Source organism: Anabrus simplex, chromosome 3 (genome assembly GCF_040414725.1).
Source record: "Anabrus simplex isolate iqAnaSimp1 chromosome 3, ASM4041472v1, whole genome shotgun sequence".
Taxonomy (NCBI): Eukaryota; Metazoa; Arthropoda; class Insecta; order Orthoptera; family Tettigoniidae; genus Anabrus; species Anabrus simplex.
This window is the reverse complement of record NC_090267.1, coordinates 139,277,492-139,294,335: the sequence shown is the minus strand read 5'-3', so window position 1 is coordinate 139,294,335 and position 16,844 is coordinate 139,277,492.

Genomic DNA, 16,844 nt, shown 5'->3' with positions numbered 1-16,844 from the left:
TTGAGGATTGTACTTGGAAATTGAATCAATTACTATTATTAAAAGAAAACAACTCATGACTATATTTCACATCACAATCACAAGCTAATATAGAGACTGTTGATATAAATACAACAGTTCTATGCGATGTTAGATTCATCTACAGTATGATTCAATTCGCGAATTACATAATGGAATTAAATTAAGAATTCGAAGTACATTAGCAACAGTTAATTGCATATATCTATGAAGTTTGATATATACTGCCTATACATTTCCCGATTTATTTATTTCCTTTCTTAAAATTCAGAAGGAGCAGTTCAATTAAATAACAAGGAGCAGTTGAAATATTAATAGCGAGCTCATAATCTCCAACAATGCACTGACTTAGAAGTCCTAAATCAGGTACAAAATAAATTGGGAGAAACTCCCAGTCGTTTACTTACATACGAAACAGCATAATTTCTCCTGACAGGTACAATATTATGAAAGACCGTAGTTGCTCCGAACAGGTACAATATTATAGGAGTCTCAGCTACAGAGTACAATAGAGGCTTGCCTTAAACAAGCAACAAGTTGTTGTTTACATTCTCAATTACACTCAGTAGACCCTAGAGTGATCCCACTTCATAGTGTTCATACACCGTTTGACCCATGGTGGGCTAATCTACAATCAGTTTTAAGTACTGTTCCTTAAGAGATCCAAAATGTAGACACGATTACCCGTAGAATCGTAGAGAATATACAGGGACATAATTACCCATACTACAAGGCCTTAAGAATAAAAAGAAACTGTTACACACAACAGGCCACTAACAAATGGAAAGGAGACGGAACATCAGCACTCCTTAACGAACATTCTGGAAGAGACGAGAGCCTAAGTGGTCTTAAGATCCACTAACACAGAGGCTAATCCTTTACTAAAAAGGGTGACGAAAGGGGAGGGGAAAATTTAAAAGCCGAGAGAAGGTATCCAAAATTTAGAGGAAAAAAACTTTAGTTACCCAGCTCAAACATTGAAGGTGAGGGTTCCGAGGGTCACCACTCGTGCCTCCTTATATTAAATGCTTTACCAGTAGGAAATATAAATAGAATCCGAAGAGTGTGCATAAAGTCCTACATTTCATCCGAAAGGAAAAAAATCCTCGAAATACCCACCGCCACAATTACATGTTTAGGTAAATTCTGGCATAACCTTATAGCAATGGATCTTCTTCAAGCCGGCCGCACCCTGCCTACTAGCCCTCTCTAGTCTCCGTCAAGTCGCACTTTTAATAACTGGAGCAAATCAGACAAGAAGGCCCTAATTCGCTCTCCTTAAATTGCTCCGTAGGGGAACTTCCAGATTAAATTAAAATACAAAGCACTGATAGGCTAAATTTCCATACACAACCCCGGTTTGATTGGATAGAGAACATAGTTACAGGCATGTGATAGGAAAATTACATTAGAGGAGGAACCAGGTGAAGTGCTGACAACTTCGGTACATACAAAAACAATCATCTGAGAGAAGGTTTACCAACTACAACAAGATAAATATCTTCAGCAATTAATTTGTGTTTGGTCCACTAGATATCACTAGAAAATAGAAGGCAGAACAATCTGACATTCGGAGAAAAAAGTTTTAGAAATTGTTTAAAAGTTCGTTTCACTGACATAAATAGCCATAGATAATGCGCGCAGTTTAAGTAGGCGGTCAAGGTGAACCCCTGGTACAATTATTATTATTATTATTATTATTATTATTATTATTATTATTATTATTATTATTAGTATTATTTTTATTATTATTATTATTATTATTATTATTATTATTATGATTATTATTATTACAAATAGGTTTATATAAATTCTAGATTGTGAAATTGCTTGATAATTTATAATTGATTTATATCCGTGATATGATCTCCCTTTTGATTTCATACTGCCGTGGCACCTTGTAGAAAACTAGCAAAGCCGACCTTCTCCAGTATCTCATAGAGAGCTCTGTCATTCGACTGGTAGAAACACTTCATTTTCTCGACCTGGAATTAGTAGGGACTGCATATTTATTTTTCCGCCCTTCTGCGAAAGAGTAATCTGAGGAGTAATCTCTCTGGTCATTACCGTAGGAGAGGCATGTTGCCCTGTTAACCATTCGATGAGTTTCGGTCCTGAAGTAGCTGGATTACTCTTGACCATTTGTTAGGTAATATCAGGTCGGAGGAACAGGATAAATGACAAATGACGGCAAACGGATTGTGTACTAATTCCAGAAAACTTGTTAATTATTCCACTTCCTTTGAAAATGTACATTAAGATTAGCACTTGTGTAATAGGGTATCTAGAGATAAGTTGAATCAATAAATAATTAAATAATTTAAATAATTATTAAATAATAAATGTTATTCTCTATTGTAATATTTATTGAAATAAGTTGGAGAGTTCCAAAAAGAATTGAGGGAGAGTATAGAGAAACCACCAAGCCATAGAAAATCTCATTAAGTGGGCATATAACACCACGATCAGGAATAAATTCTAGTACTGATGCCTCAAAGTGGGACACCATTAAAACTGAGGTTAAGTGCGGTCCTAGAATAAAGTTCTTAGGATGGCTTTAGATTCCAAGCAGTGAGCACAAGGCAAGAAAGTACCAAACACGACTGCTGTGTTAACGAGAATCCAACAGTGGACCTGGGCGTTGTTTCTGTGTCACTGACTCACTGTTCGCTGCTCAGTTTGAGAGACGGTATTCTCAGATTCAAAAAATTTTCCTCAGCTCCTACTTAACGGATTGTGATTAAAGCAAGTGCAAGGATATTCATTTTAATTTTGACAATTTTCATGAACATTGGATTAGTAGTTGTTTCGTTTATTAAGTTAAAACGGAATGACAGACAGAGAAATGATTAATATCGTCTCCGCACATTGTCAATCCTCTCAAACCTGCGGATAGGAACGAATGTTGGACAGACAACTATTTTATTATTATATTAATTTGATTTCAAACTATACATGACTTCTTCACCACTCTGAATAAACAGTTTATAGGCAGTAGTTTAGACTAACACAATCGAGATGTAGAGGAGAGCTATGCACTTTATGAGTCCTTTGATACATATTTAAGCCAGACGCATTCAATAAACTCATCCTGTTTTACTACTTCCTGTCCACGTTCTTACGTCTATAAGGTCTTGTTCAAGACATCTCCTTACAGTAACTGCACTTCTCCCCCACACATCCACCCCCAAGCATTATTTTTATTTCTTCATATCAACCGGATTTATGACATTAAAGTTGAAACTGCATCCTAAAGAAAAATATTGCTCGTAATTTGACAAAAGAACCAGAGCTCCTTTATAAAGTTTTTACCTGCTCCAGTCGTTTCCTGTATAATTTTGCAGACTCGTGCTCTTCATTAACGCGTCGAAACATGTCGTAAACTTAACTAGACCGTGAAGAAGCCAATGCATACTGCATGCATTCTTTGGGGAACAATTCATAACGGTAGCAGCAAAGTAAATTACATTCTCAGAATTTGCGCCGGGAAACTTTAAGTCAAGAAACACAAACTTTGATCACGCGTGTGAAGACGATGATAATGTTTATAATGTTTGTTAATGAAAATGTAGATCTTTGGCTTAATGATCATTCCAGCGACCTTTGTTTCAAAGGATCCCAGGTTCAATTCCTGATGGGCTGTGAATGTTAGCTATACCAGGTTAAATTATCGGTGTCTGGTTGCTTGTATTTGTCTTAATGTACACTTCCGAGTAAAAAACTGTATCCCTTATAGGAACGGTGTTCAGGGAGGTAATGCATGTCTGAGTGTATCAACATCTTTTCCCCTCTAGCACGCTTCTAGCAACATGATTGATAAGTTACTTACCTGCCTACAACCACTCCACCAAAAAATCGATGACCGAGCTCGATAGCTGCAGTCGCCTAAGTGCGGCCAGTATCCGGTAATCGGAAGATAGTGGGTTCGAGCCCCACTGTGGCGGCCCTGAAGATGGTTTTCCGTGGTTTCCCATTTCCGCACCAGGCAAATTCGGGGCTGTACCTTAATTAAGGCCACGGCCGCTTCCTCCCACTTCCTAGGCCTTTCCTATCACATCGTCGCCATAAGACATATCTGTGTCGATGCGACGTAAAGCAAGTAGCAAACAATATCGATGATTGGAGGGTAAAACTCATCCATCCCTGTACAAGGTGTAGCCTCTAATGATATTACACTGGACTAGCACATTCTTCCTTATGTAATCCAATCATAGTAAATTTTCTCTTTCTGACACCCCTCTCCCCATCATTTCAAACTGAACATATTATTCATATTTGTTTCTCTGGATTTAATTCAAACCAGTCACAGAGAACAGTAGTAACGGTTGTATTGATGGGCTAGAGGCCCTGAGTTCACGCTATAGTTCCACGAGTAAGGGGAGTCTGATGCGGGTGGTACTCGTCTTCCTTGCTCTTACTGTACTCGATAGGCATGCCTAGCATGCAGCACTACGGCTTTAATTCCTGGTGTGATAGTTCGAGAGGTCAGCGCGTATTACATTGTCTTGTGCACCGCTTAAGGGGAGACGTACACGAAAATTTAGTAATTTCTGTAACTCGGACACTATTTAAGTTAGAATAATAAAAATTCGCACACTGATTTAAAATACACTGCTCTTAGCTACATGCATTATAAGTTAAATTTAAATTGAAAAAGTAATTTTTCAAAATTGAATTTTGGTCATGTTGATGTACCTTATCGTCAGCAACGTTGAAGCCCTGGACCTTGCAATACTTTTCATTGATTTCTAAGACCGTGATGATTTAATGCCGGCAGGCGTTTTTAATGTCACACTTAATTCGATTTTTATATAAATTAACTTTTCAATTAAGTTCCCAAAAATACACATGCATTAAACTCTGAAGTCCATAAAATTAAATATTTCGTAATTCCCTTGCAGGCAAAGGTGTGATGGTGTTTAGCCTGCCTGTGTATCAATTCTCAGATTGATGACTTTAGTAGTTCCACAGGAAAAGGTACATTTGTCATGGAACAATGAAGTCTCGGAAATGACAAATGAATTTCACAACATGGAACCTCGTACTCTAGCTCTGAAATCAAAACAAAGTTTCCGTGGTAACCGCCATGCTTGACAAACAGAAAATGCATTCCACAACCTTCTTGAATACTTCGAAGTGTGATACCGTCAACTGTCTGACTAAACAGTCATAAAGATTCCAGCGAAAGTCAGAAAAAGTAATGCTTGAAAAAGGTGGCTTGGCACCTGACGCGCTTGTGTTATGAATTTAGTGCACTTAACTAAATCCTTTTGTAACTAGCTTCCCTAAAAAATAAGGTAGCAACTTCAGCAAAAGGACCATCAAGGTGAGGATAAAGCCGAGCCCGTGGATGGTGCCATGTGCAAATTACGTGATAATATATAGACTATTCACTTACAAATGTGGCTCAAATGAGAAAAAGTGATCAATGGAAAACCTTTGATGCAAATCATAGAAAATTGTAAGCGAACACATCCTTATCAGTTCGGAAATTATTTAAATGATAGTGCATTATTACAGTAAAATACCTCGACACACATACCATCATATTTAATATCCAAACAAATTTACGAAGCAAGTGACATAAATTACCTTTATACATATTCACCATTTTATGCGGTAACATTGCGGCAAAAATTAAATTTTTATTCCAATTTAGCCACCTAAAACTAAGATTTATTTTAAAAAAGCAATTTATAAAAACCCTTTTGTGTATTGCCTAATTCTTTCCTTTAATTTCTTTCAATATTAAAAAAATACTTAGCAGAAACGTGTACAAAATATCATTAGTCGCAGCTAACCGATTCTTCAGCGTAATACCAAGTAGGACTAATTAGTCCTGGTAATTCAAAGGAAAAATAGAAATGTTACCATCAAGGAATTGGTTATGTTCTTAGTCATAAGCGAGCGTCTCACCGCAACTAGAAACATCACTTTTGCAGTGAATTCTAACAAGGTCGCAGTGAATCAAGCTCCTGTACACCAAAATTTTGGAATTTCCCTGTCACTTTTGTCATATAAAATCAGTTTTCTTCAATATGAATCCGATCAAGCATGTCTTGGAACCTCATTCTACGTGTGACAACGTATGGATACATCATTGATAAGCAAAATTGCAGACGTTTCTATTCACTTGCCATGTTTAGTGTTGATTTCAGAGTTGAGGAATTTCGTCTTTCTTTAATTCTGCAATGTGCATTTGATTTTGCCACGTGCAAACCCCTGACTAATGATCTGCCAATTTTCCTTGAACGAAGTTAATTCTCTGGAGTCTATCCTGATTTACAAATGTTTTCTTTTCCGACTCTTGCTTTCATTTCATAGGAGACGTAGGAAATTTTCACCTTACACTTCCTGTTATCACACCTCCTTGTAAAACACCACCGTTGCTAGCACGGCGCATTTTATTATAATTTATACACAATGTTCATTAAAAAACATAACACCTTGAAAGACTAGAGATAAGAAGTTCATATTCACAGGACATTTTCATTAGTATGTTCTGCAGAAACAATTAGCATTTCAGTCACCTAGGTTCAGCATGCGTTCTCTTGCCTAGTAGGCACTGGATCCTCCATGGGCATTGATAACTTGTTCCATGCCTGATGGCAACGACGCGTATAGGGCGCGGATGACGTCCTAGGGTATAGCCATCCACGCTGCATTCATGTGGTTCCACAGTTCATCTTTCGTAGTTGGCGTTGGGTCACAGAGCGCACCCGTCGTTTCACCATATCCCACACATTTTCTATTGGCATCAAGTCCGGTGATCGGGCGAGCTAGGGCAACAGACTGACATCCTGTGACAACAAGGAGGCACGTGTTCGTGCAGCAACATATGGTCGCGCATTGTCCTGCCGATATATGGCGTCTGGGGTGTCGTGCAAAAAGGGTATGTCTACGGGTCTCAGGATGCCATTCACGTAGGTCAAACTGGTCACAGTGCCCTGGACACACACCAACTGTGAATTGTGGTTGTACCCAATAGCAACCCTCACCATAAGGCCTTGAGTTGGCGCTGTATGTCTTGTACGAATGCAGTTAATATGATGCCTCTCCCCCTGACTACGGCGAACCGGAATTCGGCCATCATTTTCAAACAAACAGAACCTGGATTCGTCCGAAAACACTATCTGCTGCCATTCCTGTCCCCAGTGACGTCATTACATACAACTTGCAGTCTAGCATGTTTATGCAGGTAGGCCGAGAAGTGGACGACGCGCCGGTAACTCAGATCGTAATAAACGGCAGCGGACTGTCACTCCTGATAGTGTACGATGTGTTACACTGTTTAAATATTACGTCAGAACCAAGGAGGACGCACATTTGTCCTGCAATGCCATTCGGATGAGGTGTCGATCTTCTCGGAGGGTGGTCTATGTGGTGCGACCACACCCATTTCGTCGTATTTGACGACCTTCTGTAAACCATTCTGTACACACCCGTTGCACTGCCGACAAACTTCTTCCCACACGAGCAGAAATTTCCCGGATGGATACATCACGTTCTCTCATGCCAATAATGTGCCCTCTTTCAAACTCACTCATTTGACAGTACGTTTGTCGCATACGTCTGCGGGGCATCATGCACGTATGCTCAAGTCATACTGATCTACTACCTTCGTTTTATAGCGACAACGAGAGCCACAGGCACATTTTACCATCGTTGGTGGTGCGCCGTGGTATTGATATGGACCTGAGGGCCGACGTGGTTGAAATGCTAATCATTTCTTCAGAACATACTGTACCATACCCAGGGGTAGGAACCCTCTAGGACGATGCCTCCATTTCCAGGTTAAACATCCGACTAACTCAGGTTGGGTAGAGGTGGGTAAGTTGTCGTAGGTAAGTCTAAATGTCGAAGTTTATAACTTATCTCTAAGTATATGACAGGAATAATGGAGATTTATCTCGAATTAGAAACACTGATATGGGGTAAGATGAGTTTATTTCATAAAATAACCCCGAATCATACTACAACACAAATAAAAATCAGATTAATAAAACGCCAATGAAACTAGCATGGAAATAAAATTCAATTCAACAAATGTGAATATGGACAACAAGATTACGCAGATCAAATAAAATGATGAAATGAAAGTTCCAAATTACAACTTTAAATATTTATGAGTTTCGAAATAACTCCACGTTATAATCCAACGTTCCTGTTCGCATGGAGTAGCACCATTTTAAGTATCATCATTATACGGATTGATTTTCAGGCTAGTTGCCGCGATAATTGCCTTTAAACGTGATTTAAGACGCATTGGGACATTATATGAACTACGAAAAATACTAGTGGCATTTCCCTACGCTGTATTTACAATCATCAAAACCGTTAAAATATCCAAGTATTTACATTGGATCAGGTGGGGAAAATTTATATACTACACTGACTCGACGTGAAACGCGGTTCACCAAAAGATCTAGTAAGAACTAGATTAACCACAACCATTCACTCAGCACTCCGGCTGTTCCCCATTAATCAGCAAGACAACAGATCAAATCACCATGAAATTACATAAAAACACCATCCTGCAAGATAAAACCAATAATATAATTTAATGAACACATGGAAAGCAATGGGCAACATTGCGTTCCTCTTGTTGCATTTGCGCACCGGTTAGTACCCTTCATCAGTCACTTATTTCCTGCTTTGCAGTGGGCTGAAAAAATTTTAAACCTCAAGACTGCTCTGGGGAACTGGTCACTGTTTTGACAAGATTATATTACGGAAATAGCTTCTCACTTCGCGATATCTGTATAACCTTGGCTGATAAGCTAACCTGTAGGGCGAGTTCATATCTCAACAACAACTCGGAAATTCACATACACAATCGTAGATATTGCCAGCATGCTACTATAATTCAACACACACATCAAATTCACTGGCCTGGCATTTATTTCACGGCAATTCTGATTCTCAATAATATCTCAGAATACAATCACAGGCCTATTCTCGCTTCACAATTCTTATAACATTTCCAGGCATGTAATCTGCCCGCATAATTGACTTCATGTTTCAGCATGCACTAAATTCTCATGTATATTTTGTAATATCATCATCCTTTCTCATTAGAAATCAGGGTTCGATTACCTCTCAAATCATTGTTCCAAAACAGTTTCCAACCCACATTAGAAGAATCTATTCTAGTCAACGGTGCATATACAGCTCCACACGTCTCACAGCTCCTGTAATACATGCAGCATGCATCCTATCTGCCACTAATCTCTCTAAATGGAAAAATAAAATTTAGTCTCGACGCCGCGAGTGTATAACTCAGGAGGTTGATGATTTTGGCAATCTTATCCTTCTATCTCTATCAAACAAAAACACAGGAATAACCTTAAGCTAGATAACATGCATAATTCACACAAATAACATCAAATAAATCCTAACATTTCCCTCAATATCCCATCTAGCTAATTATAAAGTAAAAGAAAAAAGAGAAACCATGCGATCCCCTCCTATCCGTATTTACAGCATCACAAATGTAAAATGAACACAAGCCGGGCTGAGTGGCTCAGACGGTTAAGGCACTGGCCTTCTAACCCCAACTTGGCAGGTTCGATCCTGGCTCAGTCCGGTGGTATTTGAAGGTGCTCAAATACGACAGCCTCGTGTCGGTAGATTTACTGGCACGTAAAAGAACTCCTGCGGGACTAAATTCCGGCACCTCGGCGTCTCCGAAGACTTCAAAAAGTAGTTAGTGGGACGTAAAACAAATAACATTATTATTATTAAAATGAACACATGCCGTCAGGCAAAAATTACACTAAAGAAAATCCCTAATCTAAGCCTCACTATTATTAATCGTAATTCATAAAACATGCCATTTAATTATAATACATGCATCTTATCTTGGCAACTCCCTGGACATTGGTAGCAGCTCACATCCCTGCTCCTACTCCATCTTCAACAGGTTTTCAACACGTGGAACAAATATTCTTTCTTCTAAAGGCGATGTCATCTTCTTGAGGTTAGTTCTTGTATAACAGCAACACACCAGATTCTGGTCAATATCTCTTCACCGCTCTCCGTGCACGTTGCCGAATAAACCCTTTGTCAGCCGTAATTTAATGCCAACGTTAATACAACACAAAACACACGTAATATTCACTATACAATAAATGTTAAGGGTTGAAATACAGTCATTTGGAGCTGCTCGCGGTTCGATAGATTAGTCTTTCGGGATACGCGACCGGCCCGAAAGTACAATGTGGATGAGCGTCTCTCACTCAATTACCAGTCTGCGGCTAATATTACTGTCTGTTACTTTAATATAAGAACTTACGACATAGCGCACTTGGCGACTTATAAATGCACCCAGTTTACATAGCACTGTTCACAAAATAAATTTACTGTCTTTGGTCAGTGCGACCTTACAATGTTAGACTTCTGCCCACGTGGCAGCAATTATGCGTCCCGCGAACACTGTAGTACGACACTGATGCTCGCGAACAGATAATGGAAAAGTACGGAACGATGTTCACTTCACAACAACACACCCAGAAAGAAGGACGCTCCCGACAATTGGGGCGCTTAAGTAACATAGCCAACGCCCATGTGTTTAAATATTCAACTAATCAGAGTTCTAGTTACACACAATGACTTTATGCTTTACTAAAATTAATAACAGGTGCACTCCTGATAACTAAATTATAGCTCAGATAATTGTTATAATGTATTCCTTACTATTTCTCGCTCTCATACCTGTGGAAAACCCTCAAATAACACAACTGACTTCTCTTTTTCGCTGCACACATCACACAGATATCAATGTTGGTCAACCTGGGATTTTAATTCTACGCGGTCCAGAATTCATATTAGCCACACCCTCGCTTCCTAATTGGCTGAACACTCCTCGTGGCCAACGAATTCTACACGTGCCGGGATGTGCTAACTCCTGTTAAAGCTGAACGTTTCCCACGGTTGCAGGCAAGCTTCGCGAAACATACAGCGACATTACGACTCCAGGGCTTCCGGTCTCAACTGTTCTATAATCTACTACTTTTCCAATGCTTGACTTAAGTCCACTTTTATATAATTATTTGATATGCCAAATTTAGGACTTAATATCTCATATGGGCCGTTAGGGTACGGCTCAATACTTATGCACATGTCATATGAATATGAACTTCCCATCTCTAGTCTTTCAAGTTGTTCTAATTTTTATGAACATGAGTGTATTATAATGATTAAAAACTTCTACGAACTTAAAATAGGTCGTTATCAGGAAATAACAAAGGACAACCCCAGGGCACTACTCGACATGGCCACATTTTTCAGACGCATATACCATAAAAAAAGAAGTCGATATATATATCGATGGTAATAAAGGGGACACTGGAGTTTGAAGTGGAATTGCAATATTTATAGATAAAGAACTGGCACATCAGTTAAAATACAATTTAAAAGAAAATGAAAATGGAAATGAAAACCTACAACCTGTTTTCCAGTCATGTAATGAATGAAGCAGATATAGGCAATTAGTACGATGGGGTCGCCACTCCCAAAGTGACTTATTAATGACTGATAGATGCTATAAAATGTTAATGGAGAGTGTTGCTGGAATGAAAGATGACAGTGAAAACCGCAGTACCCGGAGAAAAACCTGTCCCGCCTCCGCTTTGTCCAGCACAAATCTCACATGGAGTGACCGGGATTTGAACCACGATATCCAGCGGTGAGAGGCCGACGCTCTGCCGTCTGAGCCACGAAGGCTCTGCAGTTTAAAAGACTACTGCTTAAATAACCGAGCGGAACAGCAATTTTTAAAGCATTATGCCTATTGCTCAAGGTAAAATGTTTCGTAAAATTTGTTGTACAATTAATTTTATAAAAATTTGGTGAAAGCAAGTTGTGTTGCTCACGGTAAAATTGTTTTATAAAATCCGTGGAAGCGGTGGAAGCATCAGGATGGCCATCTATGAACTCACTTCTAAACTGAGATGTGTATGTGTTGCCATCTATCAATAAACTTTTAAACCAAGAATCTGCTGTTCAACTTACAGTGTGTTTGAGAGTATGGCTCCAACAAAGCAAAACTTGCTGCTTTACCTGCAATTATATGTTGTAGGCCTACAGTGGTAAACAGGAAGAAAATAAATGCCAGGAAATACTGGACCCGGGATTGGATCAAAAGAAGAGGAGAAGGTAGAGAGGCTTGCTGTCCTTGGTTGAAAATTACTTTAGGTTAGACCAGCATTCATATAGGAATTCGGAGATTGTTTTTCATGCCTCTATTCTTGCTTATTCTGTTGTGATAAAGTGGTGTTTTAACTTCGTACAAACAAGGATTATTCTGGTATTCGACCAGTGAAACACGTAACAGCTTCCTTAGTCCACCCGGATCCTGCCATTTTGTTTGTTTACAATCGAGCTTCACAATCTTCTCACGACGTAGCGCCAGCATCCTATTGATGTCAGCTTCGCTGATTGGTTCCGTAAAATTAATTTTACGGAATAGAACATGTCCTATTTTATGAAAACTTTTATCAAAGGTTAACTTGAATTTGACCGTGAGCAACAGGCATTAGAGTATTTAGAAACAAATCAACAACTTCCTAATTAGCAGAAGACAGCGGTACTTCACACAGTCAGTAAAATAACTTTAGATTCACTCAAAAATATTGCTATTCATTGCAACCTAGCAGTATTAATCAGTGAACAAACAAGAAAACTGGTGTCTCAGAACTGGGTGATTCATTACCGTACATCTGGATTAAATCACATAATGGGTATATTGATAAAACGAAATTGAGGATAATATAGAGAAAGAGGCAGCAGAAAAGAAGAATCTACCAGCGAGTTATGACCGTAAACCAGCTAGCGTTGTCTTAAGTGAATTGCAAGCAGTGAATTTAAATAGTGGAAAAACGAATGGAACAGCATAATAAACGGTTCAGTAACAAAATGATATTTTCATGGTGTAAATGACAGACCAAAGTTCCAATTAACCGGGAAAATAACGACTTTATTAAAAGACCCTATGAAAACAAACTCATATTTCTATCGATTTAAAATATTAGAGTCCTTTATGTATATGTTGAACAGAGGATCAAACCGTTGATCATAGATTATTCACGTGTGTAAAAATGTGAAGGAGAAAGGCAATTATTAAAGGATAAAATGATAAATAAGTATGAAAAGTAGACATTATTTTGACAAAGTAAAAATAGTGAGTCCTCCTATGTGGTGTAGTGGTTAGTGTAATTAGCTGCCAACCCCGGAGGTCCGGGTTCGATTCCCGGCTCTGCCACGAAATTTGAAAAGTGGTCGGAGGGCTGGAACGAGGTCCACTCAGCCTCGAGAGGTCAACTGAGTAGAAGGTGGTTCGATTTCCTCCTCAGCCATCCTCGAAGTGGTTTTCCGTGGTTTCCCCACTTCTCCTCTACGCAAATGCCGGGACGGTACCTAACTTAATGCCACGGCCGTTTCCTTCCCTCTTCCTTGTCTATCCCATACAATCTTCCCATCCCCCTGCAAGGCCCCTGTTCAGCATAGCAGGTGAGGCCGCCTGGGCGAGGTAGTGGTCATCCTCTCCAGTTGTATCCCCCACCCAGAGTCTGAAGCTCCAGGACACTGCCCTTGAGGCGGTAGAGGTGGGATCCCTCGCTGAGTCCGAGGGAAAACAAACCTGGAGGGTAAGCAGATTAAGAAAGAAAGAAAAGTGATGTATTTTTCGAAATTATTTGTTTTTTATTTACATTCGATTGATTTAGATAGTAGTAGATCAGATTATTAAATGTTAGTGTATGTAAATAATAGATTCAGACAGTTTCTAAAGTAATATAGCGGAATTTGTAATGTTAAATATAATATATTGAATTAATTTTGCATGATAATTATAGAATTAACAAATCGCCATAGAGTAATACTGATAATTTTGAAAGTTTTCTATGCAAACAATATTTTGAAGTGTCATGCAGAGCATGTAGTATTACTTCTGATGTAATGGAACATGCCGTGAATTAAAAAATATAAACGTCTCCTATACTTTCTGCTGTTTTTCTCATTGTGTAAACACTACATCCCCGTAGCCATAAAAAACAAGCATTAAAAATAGTAAACCGTAGACAACTGAATGCCAGCACACAGTGAGATCGCTCATGTAAACATTTTATTTGCCTAAAGTACACACCATTCTGAACACCCCACCTACTAAACGTGCCTAGTAAGGATGTGGATATTAGCTACAGGGCACGAAGAACGTTCGGTAGCCCTTCCTCGGTGTTCCCTTTCCCTCCCCCTTGCTTCTACGAGGGCTGGAAATAAAGAAGTGGCAATAACGAGAGAACGCAGTGTTTAATGAACTAACAAGTACGATTGCATAATATTATTTCAATGTAGTCACGCGCCAAGTCTTTCGCCAAATGTCGGGAAGCCGTTGGGGACTATTGGCAAGGCGTTCTCTGTTGATGACAGCGAAGGAAAGCCCTACTGCGCGGAGTACAGATGCCACGTCAGGAAATAGGTGGTCTTGGAGGGGGGGCCTTCAACTTCGAAAACAGGTGGAAGTCACGAGGACTCATGTATGGTGAGTACGAAGGGTGTTCCAAGACTTCTCATTGCCACCGTTGAAATAAGAGCTTCCCATTGCTTGCGACATGACAACACCACAGAGTAATAATGATACGTAATTTTGTAAGTCACTAATTATAAAGTCCGCCTTTGTGGTGTAGCCGTTAGTGTGATTAGCTGCCACCCCCGAAGGCTCGGGTTCGATTCCCGGCTCTGGCACGAAAAAATTGTAAGTGGTACGAGGGCTGGAACGGGGTCCACTCAGACTCGGGAGGTTAACGGAGTAGTGGTGGGTTCGATTCCCACCTCAGCCATCCTCGAAGTGGCTTTCCGTGGTTTCCTACTTCTCCTCCAGGCAAATGCCGGGATGGTACCTAACTTAAGGCCACTGCCGCTTCCTTCCCTCTTCCTCGTCTATCCCTTCCAATCTTCCCATCCCCCCGCAAGGCCCCTGTTCAGCATAGCAGGTGAGGCCACCTGGACGAGGTATTGGTCATCCTCCCCAGTTGTATCCTCCGACCCAGAGTCTGAAGCTCCAGGACATTGCCCATGAGGTGGTAGAGATGGGATCCCTCGCTGAGTCCGAGGGAAACGCCAAACGTGGAGGGTAAGCAGATTAAGAAAGAAAGAAAAAATAGTAGTGTATTTTTCGAAAGAATTTGTTTTCTATAGAGCGTTCCAACCTTAAATTGCAGTACAGCAGTAATGGGATAATTCCGTCTCTTTCCTTCTCCCATGTTTTGCGGGTAGCGCTGTCCTACTCTAATGCAACGGGTTTGCCAAATATCCGTAAATAAGAATGTTATCGGTTAAAATGGGTGAATATCGTGTTATGAACAGAATTTCAAGGCGCATTTGATGCCGTTAACTAAAAAAATGTAAAAAAATAATTTAGTGTGGAAATGGTAATACAATGGAAAGTTTCGGCAAATGCAAAATCTTCCTTGCATAGAACTTATCATGCCATAACTCCTATTTTATATTAATTATTTCCCTAGTTTTTTCACTGCTGCTAAAGAAACATTTCAGCTCGATGTAGATAAGTTTATTTTTAAATTTAAATGATAACAAAATGCAGTATATGCGTTTATTTTCAGTCATGTTCAGGGAATTTTATGTGTAGGCACGAAAAAGCCAGTCGCTGGCCAGCGTCTTTCCTATTGAATTTGCATGGGGGGGGGGGTCAAAGCGAGGCAAATGGTCTTCAGATATGGAAGTTATTTTTAAAACAATCCCGAAGTTCCTATCTTGCTTAGTTATTAATTTGTGACAGGAAGAATATCTCCTTGAATTTTGGTTTCGCGCGTGACTCGGCTGGCTGTCTGTCTGAAGTACCGTTAATGATCTCCCAAATATGCGCTTTTAACATTTCCAGACAGTCGCATGCAGTGCAGTGCTCATTTCGTCAGTAGTATGTATAATCGTGATTAAATACATATCAGTGACATATGTACAATTCTTGAGGGAAAGTGTATTTCGTTTGTGTGGTTCGTGAGTTCGTGCCCGTGCGTGGGGATCTAATTTCAAAGAAAATGTGCAGAAGGATCATGGCGTGGTTAAAGCAAAGCAAAGGACGACAGAAAAATTAAATATGATGAAATTGTTAGAAGTGGATGCGTCGGGTGGTTAACTCTCTTTTATCTGCTGACATGCCACCGACATTGAACGTGATTTTGAGTCGCGTAAATGGAGAAGATTCTTTGCCACGATTTTCCAAAACTACATTGTATCGCTTCTTACATGATATAGGCTTCCGTTATTTAAGACGGGGTAATGAAGCAGCTTTCACTGAAACCGATGAAATTATTAATTGGAGGCACAGATATCTCAGGGAGATAAAACGTTTGAGGGCACAAAATAAAGCTATAATTTACACAGATGAATCGTGGGTAAATGTTGGACAGACAGTGACAAGAGAATGGACAGTGAAAAGTGCACGGCAGGCCGCTTTTGAAGGGGTGAGTTCGGGACTTAGGCCACCGAAAAGCCGAGGACCGTGATTTGCCTTAGTCCAGGCGGGTAATGAACATGGTTTTGTTCCAAATGCTGAACTAAAATTTTTATGCCATAAAAACATAAGACAACTGGGCAAATTACGTGAACGAAGTAAAGAAAGATGAAAGAGTTTTGTGGAAAGCAGACTAATTACAGGACGATGTCGACGATGAAAAGTTTTTAATACGACTTTATTCATCGTCCGGATTATCCTCAAGTTCATCTCCCGAACCCGTTTCATCCAAAGCGGGAACATCAGGCCTTGCAGAAATGTTAGAAGGTGTACGTCCAATGTCTGAGAGCAACGC